The sequence below is a fragment of the Colobus angolensis genome, unplaced genomic scaffold (genome assembly GCF_000951035.1).
Source record: "Colobus angolensis palliatus isolate OR3802 unplaced genomic scaffold, Cang.pa_1.0 Scaffold56, whole genome shotgun sequence".
NCBI lineage: Eukaryota > Metazoa > Chordata > Mammalia > Primates > Cercopithecidae > Colobus > Colobus angolensis.
Genome location: NW_012119154.1, coordinates 7,596,150 through 7,613,075, shown reverse-complemented (window position 1 = coordinate 7,613,075; position 16,926 = coordinate 7,596,150). Strand labels below are relative to the sequence as shown.

Genomic DNA, 16,926 nt, shown 5'->3' with positions numbered 1-16,926 from the left:
AGAAAGAGAAAGGGAAAGGAAGAAAGAAGGAAGGAAGGAAGGAAGAGGAAGAGAAAGAGAAAGGGAAAGGAAGAAAGAAGGAAGGAAGGAAGGAAAGAAGGAAGGAGAGAAAGAGCAAGCATGAGAATAGGTTTAGGTTTAGATTGTGGGGAAGAAGGAAGTGAAAGAGGGGAGACAGAATGGAGAAAGGAAAGAAGAAAATAAGATGTGTATCTTTTTATTTCCCTAACACTCAATAAAAATAAGAACAGGAGCCCTTAATTTAGCACTGGCGAAAGCAAATGTCTTGCCAGGCTATCCTGAGCCCTTGTGATATTACAGCACCACTGTGAAAGCTACTGAGGTTAGCCACCAACTCTGATAGGGCTCTTTTCTAAACCAAAAGTAGCCACATGCTCAGTGTATTATAATGTAGAGCTCACTACCGAGCACATTTAGTAAAGTGTCTCAGACAAAGCTTCTCATTTGTTCACTGTAATGGAGGAAATGGCATACCAGTGTTCACTAAAGCTTTGTGTCTCAGTTGACCCCCCAACAGCTGAAAGCACCCATAAGCAAATTTGTGGGAGAATCGTTAATATTGAATGAGTTGTCAGTGTGGAGAGAAGTTTGAGGTAAATGAAAGCATTGCTACATCTACATTTGAAGTAACAATAAGTATTGTATCTAAGTAGATCCATTTTGCCTAATGAATAAATATGGCTCAAATATTAATGATGCGATTCTCTTAGATTAATAATTTGCATAGTGGAAGCATCCTTAATTAGGTGGCAAATTCATTGCATTGTAGACCTTCAAGTCAATTGCTTCTGCTCTTCACACCATCCCCCCAATATTGTATTGATCAAAATGGCTTATTCTCAGCAATATCTTTCCAGTCTCAAATAGAAACCACAGCATAATCACGCTATTCTCTGCCAGTTTTATTCCAATGAAGCATACTGTCATATTCATTTTCTGACATGTGATTATGAAAGAATCTTTAGTCCCTGTAATAAAAAAGTAAGGTTTAGAATGATGATGAAATAGGAAAACGCTTGATGTAACTCTCATTTTTGCCATTGTTATTGACAGGATGTTTGTGTCCTCTCAAAATTTATGTGTTGAACTTCTAACCCCCAATGTGATGGTATTAGGAAGTGGGGCATTTGGGAAATGATTAGCTCATGAGTGTAGAGCCTTCCTAAATGGGATTAGTGCCCTTAATTTAAAAAAATCCTAGAAAGCTCTCTTTCCCTTTTCCATCATGTGTGGATGCAGCAAGGTGTCATTTACGAGGAATGGGCCCTAACAAGACACCAAATCTGCCAGTGCTTTGACCTTGGATTTCCCAACCTCCAGAACTCTTGATAAATAAATGTGCGTTGTTCAAACCTCCCAGTTGACAATATTTTTATTACAGCAACCCAAATGGACTAATACATCTGTATACCAGCTTTGGGATTTCTGACAAGTTACCTAATATCCTAGGGCGTGCTTCCTCATAAATAAAATAAGTTGAAAATAGCAACTTCAAGTTGCTGTGAGGATCACATGAAATAATCTAAGTAATCCTCTTAGCTCAGTTTCTGGTACACCACTAGCATGCATATGTTGGTTCCCTTTTATACAGTTTTGAAAAATTTAGGCACTGAAACAAAAATTGGTAATCTCCAGATCTGATTTTATATTCTAGAAATGTAGTGCAGCTTCTCTGACTTTTAGAAAACATTTTTCAGTGACTATCATAGAAATTTAAACATTTTAAAAGTATAAAATGGAAAAGGAAGAAAAGCATTAGTAAGATTGTACTTATTTGTGCAGATATTATTTGTGAAAAGGAATAAGGGAAAAGAATTATGAAGTGTTTACAATTTATTGATTTGGTCCCAATTTCTGGATGTTAGAATGTTATAAGCCTTTTTACTGGTTATAAAGAAGAAAATAGAACGTTAGAATAACTGGGCACATTATCTTTTTAAAAGCTGTGAATCCCTCCAAATAGGACCATTATTTTTAGTCTGGGGAAGGAAAAATGGAACAACAACTTGTGGCCTGGGTGTTCTGCTGCTGGGGAAAGAGTTTGGTTTATGTTTTGTGTGCTTGTTTGTTTGTTTGTTTCTAGCACCCCATGTCAAACCTGTCTAATTTATGTCTTCAAAATGTCAAGGATCTCCCACCACCTGCAATTTCCACATTCAGATTATTTCTCTGCAGCCCTGTCAATGTTAAGCTATTTTAGAGGGAAGTGGGTGAGCTAGGACTGGTCTCCACATGGGAGCACGTATTTCCAAACACAGGGTGAGCCAGGTGTCTTATTCCAATTATCGTGCTGCTATAAGAGAATACCACAGACTGAGTAACTTACAGAGGACAGAGATTTATTTCTCACAGTTCTGGAGGCAGAGAAGTCCAAGATCGAGGCATTGGCGTTTGGTGTCTGCTGAGGGCCTTCGAGCTGTGTTCTCACGTGGCAGAAGACAAAAGGGCAGAAAGGACCTAGGCTAGTCCCCTTGAGCCCTTTTATGAGGTACTAATGCATTCATGAGGGTGGAGCCCTCCTGACTTAATCATTCCCCAAAAGGCCCCACCTCTTAATTACAGTGGAGATGAAGTTTCAACATGTAAATTTAGGGGGACACTCATACCATAGCATTCTGCCCTGGCCCCAACATTTATGTCTTTCCCACACGGAAAATATATTTTTATTTCATATCAACAACCCAAAGTTCTTAACTAATTCTAGCATTCACTCAAAAGTTTTCTCTCCAGACTCTCATTTAAATTAGATATGGATGACACTAAAGGTACATCCAATGCTTGTTCACTCTGTGTGCCAGCAGATTTAGTATCAGGTGGACACCATCAAGCTTTACAACTCATGCCGTCTGCGGTGGTGGCCCAAACTGCACCTGAGCCCACCTGAGTCACATCTGGAGCAGCCAAAGAGTGCTACACCAGAATGCAGGCAGCAGAGACTTGAGGCAGCCTGGGCAGTGAGCCCTGCAGTCCCACAGGCACCCTGGGACTCTTTAGTGACCTGGGTCTCTTCCTTGAAACCATTCTGCCCTCAATGTTCTGACTCTGGGCCTGTGATGGCAAGGCAGCCTGGAAGATCTCCAAAATGCCTTCAGGGTCATTCTCCCACAGTCTTGATTAATAGCATCTGGCTTCCTTCAATCCATACTAATCTTCTTATCAAAGGGACTGTTGGCTACATCCTTAGTTTTCTCTCCTAAATATGCTTTTTTATTCTTTACATAGTCAAGCTAAGAATTTCCCAGATCTTTTATGTTCTGCTTCCTCTTTGATTATTAATTCAGTCTTTCACTCATTTCTTTCTTCTTGTATTTTACTATAAGTAGTTTAGGAGACACCATTTAATATCCTAAACACTTCGCTTAGAGATTTCTTCAGCTAAATATCCTAGTTCATTGCTCTTAAATTCTGCCTTCCGGCCGGGCGCGGTGGCTCAAGCCTGTAATCCCAGCACTTTGGGAGGCCGAGACGGGCGGATCACGAGGTCAGGAGATCGAGACCATCCTGGCTAACACGGTGAAACCCCGTCTCTACTAAAAAATACAAAAAACTAGCCGGGCGAGGTGGCGGGCGCCTGTAGTCCCAGCTACTCGGGAGGCTGAGGCAGGAAAATGGCGTAAACCCGGGAGGCGGAGCTTGCAGTGAGCTGAGATCCGGCCACTGCACTCCAGCCCGGGTGACAGAGCAAGACTCCGTCTCAAAAAAAAAAATAAAATTAAATTAAATTCTGCCTTCCACAGAGTACTGTGACACAAACATAATTCAGCCATGGTCTTTGCCACTTTGAAACAAGGATGACCTTTCCTTCAGTTTTCAGTCACACAGTCCTCATTTCCACCTAAGACCTCATTCAAACGGCCTTCACTGTCCATACTTCTACAAACATTCTGTTCGCAACCACTTAGATAATCTCTAAGACGGAGGCTTTCTCCGTATCTATCCTTTTCTTCTAAGCCTCACCAGAGTTACCCTTAATGCTCCATGGCATTCTAGATGTTTTCAAACATGACCTTCAAAATTGCTTCAGCCTCTACCCATTACCCAGTTCAAAGCTGCTTCCACATTTTTAGGTATTTGTTATAGCAACACCCCACTTCTCAGCACCAATTTCTTAGTCCATTTGTGCTTCTGTAACGGAATACACAGACTGGGTAATTTATAAAGAACAGAAATGTATTTCTCACAGTTGCGAAGGATGGGAAGTACAAGATCAAGGCACAGGCATTTGCTGTCTGATGAGAGCCTTGTTGATGTGTCCCCTATATGACAAGGCAGAGGGTAAAAAGGATCTTTGCTAGTTCCCGCAAGTCCTTTTATAAGGCACGAATACATTCATAAGCCCTCATGACTTAATCACTTCCCAAAAGGCCCCCACCTCGTAATACCATCACAACAGGGATTCGGTTTTAACACATGAGTTTTGGGAGACATTCAGACCGTCATATCAGCAGACCATCAAAAACACATTTCTTTATAGTTGGAAGGAAACTTTGACATCATTATGTCCAGCACTAGATGCTATGAAAAAAGTAAAGCCCCTCTCCCAAGACCAATTTAGAAAGGTTCGAAAATTCTAGATTTGGTGCACAATTTTAAGCAACATATGAAACTCCCAATGTCCATCCATGAAACTCCAGTGTGGTCCATGGAACTTAGATAATGAAATTTTTTCTATGAATAATGTTTAATAAGAATGGGAGGAGAAATAAAAATTTCTTTGACTATCAAATTTCTCAAAATATTTTGCCAGGGGAAAAAATGTACTGTAAAATGTACTGTGTCCTCAGCAACTATTTTTGCTTGGCTAATATTTTCAGAGAGATCCAGGGAGATGAGTAATTTACTTCCAGAAAAAAATCTATCATTTCCACATACAACGCATTTGTTAGTGTATCCAGGGCTTTGTGCTATCTTTTTAGTATACTGCATTTACTCTAGCTGAGAAGTAATTCAAATGTAGCATATTTTGAATGCTAGGTACTTTAGTAATCCCTTCATGCTGAAAAGATGATAAACAAAAAAAACAATTATGTGGCAAGGATGTGAATTAATATCACCCATACATAGTGTAATCAATAAACTTACTTAATAGCTGCCTAAGGATAATTGTTGCAAGTGTATTTTGCTTTAAAAAAATTTCTTAAATTTTGTAAATAAGGCAATTTAAAATAATTAAATACATTTTTCTTACATAAAGTTTTCTGTGGGTATTAAAATTTCATGGTTATGAAAGAATATGAAAAACAGTACAAAAATGGAGTATGCCAAATTGTGTGTACAGAATGATTACCAAGACAAAATGAAACACCATGAGATTAAAAAAGAAAACAACTAGGAAAAGTACCCCAAAATTATATGTGTTATGGAAAATATAACTGGGAACTATTTTTGTAATATTCTCCACTTACCAATTTTTCTGTCACAAGATTTTACCACTTTTATAATAAAACAAAGACATTTTAAGGAATAACCATTTTGGGCAGTGATACTGAATTTTTCTGTAGACATTAAGTCAAATAGCAGCTACAAAAGTTACTCTGTGCCAGGGCCCAAACTAAATATGCTGAAATGTTTCACCTGCTGAATTTTCAAAACATTCATATCCCTCTTATGCAAATGAGGAAACTTATGCTTGAGGTAAGCAACAAATTCAGTAAGAGGGAGAACTGGCAAAAATGTATGCTTCTTTTTTTCATATTTTTCAAGTTTTTGGAAACTAACCCTATACTACTTTGCAGTCAAGATGAATGGTTTTTTTTTTCTAATCATGGGCTGTATTATCCATACAGCAACAATGATCTCAGACAGTGTGGGGAAACGTTGAGGGAAAAGGTGGAGAGCAGCAGTTGAGATTCCTGATCACTTTACCCTTTGTACTGTTTCCTCTAATAGGATTGATTAACTGACGATGCATAAAACTTGCCATAAAAGCCACCATTCCAAAATATTATATAAATGTTAACATTATAATAACAATACAATTCTTATCTCCATGGATTCCTTTTGTATTTTTTTTTTTTTTTCTTTTCCTGTCTGCTGCCTGAGGTGGAAAGAGGAATAACAAGAAACAAAGTCAATAGCATTGAGTATGTACCAGGCTGGTTAAGAGTTTCAATGTTTACATACATTTGTGGAGAAACAAAAAAGTTTGATAACTGTATGATAACTTTTACAAGGAATGTTTAAAATTTCTTTCTGGAGAATGGTCTACATTAAGTTTATAGCCACATTTACATAACATAAGATGCATAATTTTTTGCATAAATCAACATATTTACAGCATAATTGTGAGGAAGTGGCACACCCAGGTGGCATTCTGACTCATTTAGTTAAAGGACAAAGCATATTTGTAATGGACAGTGAACACAAGCATATGTAACCTTAGAAAGGGAAAAAATATCAAAAGAAAAAATGTCATCATCTGGTTCATCCTTTATTTGTCCCCAGGGTTTTCTTTTTCCCTTGGTATTTTACATAGGAGAGTATTTTGAGACCAGGCTTGGGGGATTTAAAGGCACTTTTGTTCAGAATAGAGCAGATATCATCATATAGAGCACTATTCCCTCATGCCTTACTCTTGGTAGAAATAAAAAATAATAAAGTAAGCTTAAAATATCTGACACTCATCAGCAAGGCTACCTGGATCTATCTTGTGCTTCCTGAGAGAAAGAAAAGAAAAGGTATGCAAGAAGAGCATTAGTATTTTACCATAGGAGAGCTATTTACTTGAAAACTATAGCCTGTTTTTGTGGATTTCGTGGAAAATCAACACGCAAACTTAGCCTAAGCCTCACTGTTCTTTCATGACAGTGATACATTGCAGCACCATTGTCTGGCTGAAACATATACAACCACCATTTGCATTTATATTTGAGAAATGGTTTGTCTCCTACTACAGTTTCCCCTTTTTAATAATTGCACATGTGATTTTTTTCAATTACTGTTCTGTTTGTCATTTTGGAAGTCCTTATTCTTTGTCCTTAGGTAGCAGTTGGTGGTGTTTTCTGGCTGGCCCGGTTTACTTCTCCATCTGTTATCAGCATTAATCATTTCATCATGAATTTTAGGGTAGCTCTGTCTGCAATATTTTAACTTCTACTCCCCCTCCTGGCCCCTCATCTACTTTGCAGCTGCAAAGCAGAACTGTATGGAGCTTGTGGGCCAAAATCATATCTACGGATTGGCATCGTGGACGGAAACATTGAAAGGACAAAGTTAATTCAGCATTACCCTAGAATCTAAAATATTTAAAAAATAACTTCTGTCTTTCTATTATGTTATTCAGAATTATTTTGAGGGCCAGTGTGAAAGGGTACGGTAGGCATTTTTGCACTTATTCTAACCTGTTTTGTACACACAGCAAGAAAAATGTGGTATTAACCTGCTTTCCTATCAAATAATTAGTGACCCACTCAGAGAAGAAATTTTGCATAAGTTTACCACAAATCTAACTCTATGTTTTCATTAAACTCTTAGTTCGTAGTCATGGGACACTATGGTACAAATCATTGAAAGAAGGTATCATTCCAAAGTCATTTCCATTTAGCTTCAACAACCGTTTCATGGTACTGTTGGTTTGTTTGTTTAAATAAAAAAAAGCTCTTCAACATTTGGCCAGAGGGGGTGGTCAACTCAACTCCACCTTACAGACCCACCAGGCACATCATATCCCCAAAACTTTCCCATGGAGCACATGTTCCTCAAGGTATTATTCCAAAAGAACCACAACAACAATGACGACCACGACAACAACAAAAGAACTTCTTTATTAGTTATGCTGAACATTATATATTTCTCTTGAAGATAAAAAGAACTATATTATATTAAATACATATATCATATTTTTGACCTAACACCTACAGTGCCCTATAAAACTGGTGGCTAATGAAATATCTCTTGGTTAGGGCCAAAATCAAAATTCTTTTCTTTGGCATCAGAGAAACCAAATCTTAGTGACAGTTATCAAACAAACGTCTCCAGGGACTCATGTTTCCATTTTTATATCACCACAGAGCATCTACCTTGCAGTTTTACTTAAGTAAATAATCATGAATGGATAAATGCATAAGCAACTGATTAGAACATGAAAATACATATTTTATCTGAAAAAAAATCTTGAGTTATTGGCTCATCACATTGGAAGTTTTGCATCATTAAAAAATCCAATGAAGTACACTGTAATACAGAGTTTAACAGAGTATCATCATTTATTCAAACCATTTCTCACTTATTTTATTGGTAAGCCATACTAAATTCTAAAGCATGTTTCTGAAAGTTTATGCATCTTCCCCCAAATACTTGTATCCTAATTGAGTTCTTGGATCTGCCTTATATTTAGAGTTTACAGAGTTGCAAAACCTCTGAGTAGGGCAGGGGACGTTATGGCTAAGATAGGCCAATGTTTCATTGTACAGATGCAGTAAGTAAGCCTCAGATGACACAAAGGATTTGTATGCGGTCACAAGGATAAATTTTCACAAAGGTTTTTCATATTTTTTTCAGTATATTCAGCAGTATCTAGCACATTTAATAAGAAATTTGATAGATTAATTCATTATGTTTATATCAACACCTTTCTTAAAAGCTACTTTTTAGATAGAACAGACTTCAAAAACCTATTATCTTAAGACTTGATGGAAAGGAAATTTTTCTTACTCATTAATTGGCTAGACTCCTATGCAACTTGCCAAGAAATGATATTCAGAAGGTCTAGTTTGCAAAAGACAATCATTTAAAGTAATGAGTGGGTGTCAGTGAGAACTTGTGGGTGTAAAGGTGAAAGTGAGCCACCAGCCAATGACAGACTCCTCAGTACTATGTGACCTCACTTCATCAGACAAATGTCACTACACATTGCTTAAAAAGGACACATCTGACCCTCAAATTTTACCTTTAAAGGATTAGAAAATGGTAAGATAAGAAAGTGGTTTCAACATGAACATCACAAAGTGTAAGCTTTAAATAAATATATCATGCAAAAGAAAGAGTGGCTATTTACTTCAATAAAAAGTAGACTGCATAGTTATATGACAGTTAAGAAAAATATATAAGAAAAAATAAAAATATGGGACACATTTATAATCATGGTAGTTTTAATCTTGTAAATCTCAATCTCTCAAAAATGCTTAAAAAAAGTAAATCTACTAAACTTTCTAATAAGGTAGCCAATAATAATCACATAGTGGTTGAATAGTGCTTTCTGCATGCTCCATAAAATAATTTGAAAATTTATTAAAACATGAACATACATCAGCTATGTATGAGGTCTCAAACAATTACAAGATCTAGGATATGTGAAGGACATTTTCTCTGACTCAAAGCAATAAAATTAGCAATAAAAACAGAAGAAAAGTTAACAAAAGAGCTGCAGAAGAAAAAGGGAGAAAACTAGAAAAATTTGTTCTCAGAACGTTAAAAAGAAAAGATTCATATATTTATGAAGCCAAGTTGTTATAAATAAGCTGTTGTCAGAAATCTGTACAAAGTAAAGAAAACCTGAGAACTGAATTTAAAATGAGACTGGGGATGTAGAATAGTAACTTGATACCACAGAAAATTGCATCACTGCAATAGGAGACAAACAGGAGCAGTGTCCTAGAATTTGACAGAGAAAGTTAAAGAACAAGAATTAGAGAAGAGGTATTATGGAACACAGATGACAGATCCAGATACCCAGTCTAGATTAGCTGAAATAACTAGCATCCATTCCCAGTGAAAACTCTTCTGCAATGATAATAGAAAGAGTCTCCCTTACAATAATATTCAATTCAAATTGACATCCAAGCTAATTGGCAAAATGCTTAAAGCATTACCAATAAGTGCAGGAAAAAAATGGAATGTCTGATTTCAGAACTATATTTGAGAAATATTTAGGATATTTGGGAACTAAAAGGGAAAGTCAATATGTGCTCAAAAGGAAAATGTTAATTTTATGCATGATAATTTCTTCTGAGTCATTTAAATTACTATAATCCCATGAATGGGAAGTAAAATGTATCAAACCTAAATGCCTCCAGCCCAGTCACTCTGGGTCTCAGTTTATTTATATATAAAATAATGGGAATTAACCAGATGCTCTTAAGTTCCCTTCTAGCTTTCCTTGTCAACAAGTCTCAAACAAAATAAACACAGATACCAAAATCTACCCTAAGTGAAACAAAAAGTTATTTATTTCTTTCTTCTAAATAATAGCTAATATTTATTGAGTTCTTCTTATATGTCAGATGTTATTGTCATAATTTAATCCTCACAGCAGTCCTTTGAATTGGGTATCAGATTCACTCCATTTTGCAGATCTGGAAAATGAGGCTCAAGGAAGTTAAATAACTTGGCAGAGGTCACAAATCTTGGGGGTGTCAGAGACATGTCTTGCAGATTTTGCAACATGATCGAAAGATCCTGCCTCTGGGCCATTAAGCGGCACTGCATCTCTGTAGTGTTATTTTTTCAGGCTTTTAAAACAGCATCTTGCCTCTCTCTGTATTTCCATGATCCCCAGATGCTCTCTTTGCATTGTACTCTTTGCCTCCATAATCATGGTTTTCTGTAGTTTTATTCTAGGACTATTAAGGACTTTGTGGATCTGACAGGTACTTCTGCTCAGGTAAACGGCGTGGAGGCACACACACATTTCCGGTAATTCTTTCACGACTTGGCCTTTTCCTGGATAGCTAGTGTTTGGTTCAGGAAAAGAAAAAAAAATAGAACTCAGAATTTTCCAGTTGTTTTCTGCAGACCACCAAGTAATACACACAATCACAATGATATTTTATGGAAATAATAGAGCTCTATGTTCAAAAAGCATGTAAACATTCTAACATACAATAGTTATCAGATTTCTTTAATAAGGAATTTCTTAAAACTTTTATTATGCCGATGTGTATTATACAGAAATTCTCAGGTTTTTCTAATGATGGAAACTTTATTTTGTTCATGGAGCATATAATAAACAAATATATCATAACACATTGGGAAGTGCTAAATTATTCAATTATTTGTTTATTCAAATAATAACTTCATGAGTATCTTCATGAAAATTCATATGATGCTTAAAAGAGAAGCTTTGACTATTTGAGCACAATATTATAGACATAAATTGTCAGAGAAATGGAGTTACTTTTCCTTCGTTTCAGTTGTGACAGGAGATGAACTATCCATTAAACAAGTAATCTACATCTTTATCTTTTAGAAGACAGGAGGAACTATTTTGGGCCATAGAGTTCAGGTCTATACATTTGTTTCATTCTTTCTGACACAGAGTGTTTAGAATAAACTGAGTTTACCTTGTATGTGAACAGGCAGTATAAACAACAGGAACTCCATTATGGTTAAATCACTGATGCATGGGTATGAGTCTGACTCAGGTGTGTATGTGAGCTTCTTAATTCCATTTCAAAATTTGCCCTTTCATCAGAGCTAGAAAGCAAACTCTGTTTGTCTAGAAAATCAGGCAAGGCCAGGGTCTCTTCATTTATATTGGATTGAAATGTTTCTTTCTCTTTGAGAGCACAGAGCTATTTATCATATTGGATGTCTAACGCCACAGAACACATCATTCTGGGTTCAGTCATAATGCTTGAGTAACACCAGTGATCAAACTTCTGAAAGCAGTCTGCAATAGGTCACACCACCAACAACAAATCACAATGGAAAGTGGAATAAAGTCGACCAGCTGAAGGCTAGAAAAAAGTAATTGTACATTTCCCAAAATGAATTGTATTCAATTAAAGGGATATACACACATATACATATATATGTGTTATGCATATATGTGTATAGAAATAGATATTTTAAACATACATATGCATAAATACATATGCATATTTATTAGTACGTTCTCACACTGCTGTGAAGAAATATCCAAGACTGAGTAATTTATAAAGGAAAGAAGTTTAATTGACTCACAGTTCCACATGGCTGGGGAGGCCTCAGGAAAGGCACAATCATGGTGGAAGGGGAAGCAAACAAGTCCTTCACTTGGTGGCAGAAGAGAGAGAAGTTTATAAGGAAAAGCCTCTTATAAAACCATCAAATCTCGTGAGAACTCACTCACTATCGTGAGAACCACATGAGGGTAACCACCCCCTGATTCAATTACCTGCCACCAGGTCCCTCCCATGACATAATCCCATGGGGATTATGGGTACTATAATTCAAGATGAGATTTGTGTGGGGACACAGCCAAACCATATCATTCTGCCCCTGGCCCCTCCTAAATCTCATGTCCTCACATTTCAAAACACAATCATGCCCTTCCAACCAACAGTCCCTTGAAGTCTTAACTCATTTCAGTATTAACTCAAAAGTCCAAAGTCTCATTGGAGACAAGGCAAGTCCCTGCCTTGTAAGTAATTATTTACCTTTAGATTCTGCTATTTTGAAAAAAAATGTCTTTTAGAAGGTAGGTTAACATTAAGAAAACTTTTACGTGATTGTCTTTGGCATTTCTGTTGAGTTTCTGGGTCAGTTAAAGTTTGAGCCTATGTAGACATGGCAATGTGTCAGTGAGAAATTTAGAAAGATGTAGCCAAGGTGAAACATTGCACAACTTTACAGCCTATGAGCCTGTAAAATCAAAAGAACTTTAGTTACTTCCTAGGTACAATGGGGTTACAGGCTTTGGGTAAATACACCTGTTTGAAATGGAAGAAATTGGCCAAAATGCAGGGGCTAAAGGCCCCACGCAGTTCCAAAACCCAACAGGGCAGTCATTAAACCTTAAAGTTCCAAAATGATCTCCTTTGACTCCATGTCTCACATCCAGGTCACACTGATGCAAGAGGTGGGCTCCCACAGCCTTGGGCAGCTCTGCTCTTGCGGCTTTGCAGGGTGCAGCCCCCATTTCGGCTGCTTTCACAGCCTGGCATTGAGCGTCTGTGGCTTTTCCAGGAACACAGTGCAAGGTTTTATATGTATATAACATATATACATATACATGTGATATGCCTATATGCATATATATGTATAGAAAAAATACACATACATATACATATATACATACACATATACAATAGATGTGAAAGGAAGTAACAGATTGCAACTTTTGGAGTAGTCTAATATTTTTAAATTTCTAAATTCTTCAGTGAAATTCAGATGCAGTCAATCAAATTAAACAAGCTTTTTCTTTCCTACTGATATTTTTTTTCCTCCTGGATACTCTTGAACATTCTCTCCTCTCCCTTGAGTAATTATATAGCTTTATTTTTGATAAATAGTGTAAAATACAAGAACATAACTTATTCACAGTTTTAATACAGTTGATTTGGTGAAAAAATAAAAGACCAGAAGGACCAATGAATTTTTATTTGTTGGTAATTTTAGCAAACTCTGGGACAATTTTCCAACATTTTGTACTTCATATTCTTTTCTCCTTTATAGCCTGTAAAAGTTATCATTAATTTTGAGTTCCTTATCTGTACTCTTTGTATCTGTTTCACTTCATTAGTTTCACTTATTTTATTTTTAGCTCTACTCTAGAGACTCCTAGAACATCATCCTCTCCTGATTTCTTTGCTGGCTGCTTTTATAACCAAACTCCAAACATCACAATTATCAACTTAGTCCTGGGTGTTCTGTCTTAATGTGTCAACTGCAAAAATGACCTCAATTCTTAGGAACTTCTGCCATCAGTAGCTGGAGTCTATTGGGTTTCAAGTCTGGGCCTCAAGGGGCATGGCAAGCTTTCATCCTCTTTTTTGAGATTTCAGCACCATCACCAAATGAGTAAGTCCCAGGTAGCTTGCTGGAGGATGTACAACCATGTGGAACGCAGATGAGCCATCACAGCTGAGTTGTTTTGGACCTGCCAACCCTAAACCAATGTCGCAGCTGTCTGCGGAAGCACGAATGAGATATGGCCAAACTCCATTGAGCCTGGCCCAGATAAGCAGAACTGTCTCACAGAGCCCAGGACAAATTGCCAAACCCTAGTATTGTGTGTTCAATAATTTCTAGTTGTTCTAAGCCACTAAGTTTTAGAGTGACTTAAGTGGTTGTAACTACCTAATAAGCACATTTTGTAATTCCTTTTTATTATCATCTATCATAGTCTGTTATTATTTTCTTTGTTTATTTATTTATTAGCTGTTTCTCTGAAAATGTAGGACAATTGCATTATTTGTCTTGTTCTCTGACGTATTCAGAACAGTTGGTGACTGGCACATCAAAGGCGCTTATTGAAAAGTTACTGAATAAATGAACACATAATTGGATGAATAAATGTTTATAGGTAAACTTTCCAAAAGTACATTGATAAAAATGAATATTTCTATCAGTTATATTAATAACTTCCTTGCTCTCTAGAATGACTCAGGAACTTTAACGTATATTATTAAAGCACAATTTCTATTGTTTGTTTTAAGTTGTTTTTCTGCCATTGCTCTCTACTTTGATTATTTTGCTGTGTTTTCGATTTGTACATGTCCATTACATTTAAACAATTTTGAAAACGTCTTCTCTTAAAACATTTTTAGCCACAATGATGTATCCACTTTTTTTTGTTTGTTTGTTTGGTTTTGAGATAGAATCTTATTCTGTTGCCCAGGCTAGAGTTCAGTGGTGACATCTCAGTTCAGTGCAAACTCCACCTCCTCCGTTCAAGCAATCCTTTTGCCTCAGCCTCCTGAGTAGCTGAGATCACACCCAGCTAATTTTTTTGGTGGGGGATTTTTGATAGAGATCGGGTATCACCATGTTGGCCAGGCTCGTTTTGAACTCCTGACCTCAAGTGATCTGCCCACCTCCCCGTCTCAAAGTGCTGGGATTACAGGCATGAGCCACTGAGCCTGGTGATATCTCCACTTTCATATGTTTATTTATTAATTGATGTGATAATATTTATTAACACAGCAAATTCTCAATATATAAGATTTATGAATTCACAAATATTTCCACTTTGTAAACTAGCTTATAAAAAATCAAAGAAGTGCTTTTTTGAAGAACAAAGTTTTAGGGCTTGGAGGAAAGAGAAAGTGATCATTAAAAATTCTTCATAGATTCATCAAAGATCTTTTAATCTGCTTAAATCCAAATATAGAAGATCAGATTCTGATATGACATTATTTTTACATTTTTATAACAACTTTTCACTCACAAATCCAAGGTGACAATGGCATTAAAAATATCTACAGGACAAGATGGGTATGAAATGCAATAACATGATAACAGTGTTATATTAGACCAGTTATTTTTGTTTTCCGTATTTTTCACATGTCCTATTTTGCTATAACTTTTTGTTGCAGGAAGTCAGGGACCCTGAACCGAGGGCCTGGCTGAAGCCGTGGCAGAAGAACATAAATTGTGAAGATTTCATGGACATTTATTAGTTCCCCCACATTAATACTTTTATAATTTCTTACTCCTGTCTTTACTGCAATCTCTGAACATAAATTGGGAAGATTTCATGGACATTTATCACTTCCCCAATCAATACTCTTATAATTTCCTATGCCTGTCTTTACTTTAATCTCTTAATCCCATCATCTTCATAAGCTGAGGATGTATGTTGCCTCAGGACCCTGTGATGATTGCATTATCTGTACAAATTGTTCATAAAACATGTGTGTTTGAACAATATGAAATCTGGGCACTCTGAAAAAGAACAGGATAACAGCGATTTTCAGGGAACAAGGGAGATAACCATAAGGTCTAACTGCCTGTGGGACCAGGCAGAATAGAGTCATATTTTCCTTCTTGCAGAAAGCAAATAGGAGAAACATCACTGAATTCTTTTCCCAGCAAGGAATAACACTGGGGAAGGAATGCATTCCCAGGGGTAGGCCTATGAACAGCCATGCTGGGAATGTCTGTCTTATGTGGTTGAAGATAAGGGATGAAATATGCCCTGGTCTCCTGTAGTGCCCTCAGGCTTGCTAGGATTAGGAAATTCCAGCCTGGTGAATTATAGTCAAACCAGTTGTCTGCTCTGCTCTCGAACCCTGTTTCCTGTTAAGATGTTTGTCAAGACAGCATGTGCCCAGCAGGACATGGAACCTCATCAGTAATTCTAATTTCACCTTGGCCTTGTGATCTTGCTCTGTCCTTCTGCCCTTGTGATCTTTTATTGCCCTTTGAAGCATGTGATCTTTGTGCCTTACTCCCTGTTTGTACCCCCCTCCCCTTCTGAAATCTCTAATAAAAATTTGCTGGTTTTGTGGTTTAGGTGGGCATCACGGAACCTACCAATAGGTGATGTCACCCCCAGAGGCCCAGCTGTAACATTTCTCTCTTTGGTACTCTTTCTCTTTATTTCTCAGACTGGCCTACACTTAGGGAAAATAGAAAAGAACCTATGTTGAAATATTGGGGGCTGGTTCCCCTGACAATTTTTATAATAAAAAATAGTAAATTAAGAAATAATTCAAGCTTACAAACTATAGTTGACCACATAAAGTAAATCTTAAAAGAAATGTATAGAAAGGAGACATTCAACTAAGATAAACAAAATGCTGGATGCAAAGGCTTGTGATGGTCCCTGAAGGAGATGTAAGGATGAACGCCATCCTTACCGTTTCCCAGCAGTGCTGTCCTTGAGGATAGGAACCACTTTCCTGTGCAACCACAGACACCCACCAAAGCATGTGTAACATTTATTAGCCTTGGGTGCCTAGGGAATTTCAGAGTACTTCTGAAATATGTACTTGATTCAATTTTACACTGAGGAAAGTGAGAGACACACAAATATCAAATGACCAATGAATGGCGGCCTCACTGGCAATGGCAGTCGTTGTAGGTAGCCAAATTGCCTTGCTGGCATTCTATAACCCACGGACTTAGGGAAAGATTAAGTAACATTTCTTTTTTGAATTCACTTCAAATACTCAACTATGTTTATTTTAATAACTACAATTATATGCTCAAGACTGAACAGATCCCATTCACACTGACAGACCATAGAGGGGACTCCACACC

The 16,926-nt window shown here is 36.9% G+C and overlaps 1 long non-coding RNA gene across 1 annotated transcript in view; it reads left to right on the top strand.

The window, feature by feature from the left end:
* LOC105525803 overlaps window positions 1-14,260 on the top strand; it is a 523,125-nt gene extending 508,865 nt beyond the window's left edge. Inside the window, exons 3-4 of the long non-coding RNA XR_001003977.1 lie at window positions 10,568-10,621; window positions 13,484-14,260. This is a non-coding gene — a long non-coding RNA (uncharacterized LOC105525803). The remainder of the gene's footprint in view (window positions 1-10,567; window positions 10,622-13,483) is intronic.
* The last annotated feature ends 2,666 nt before the right edge of the window (window positions 14,261-16,926 follow it).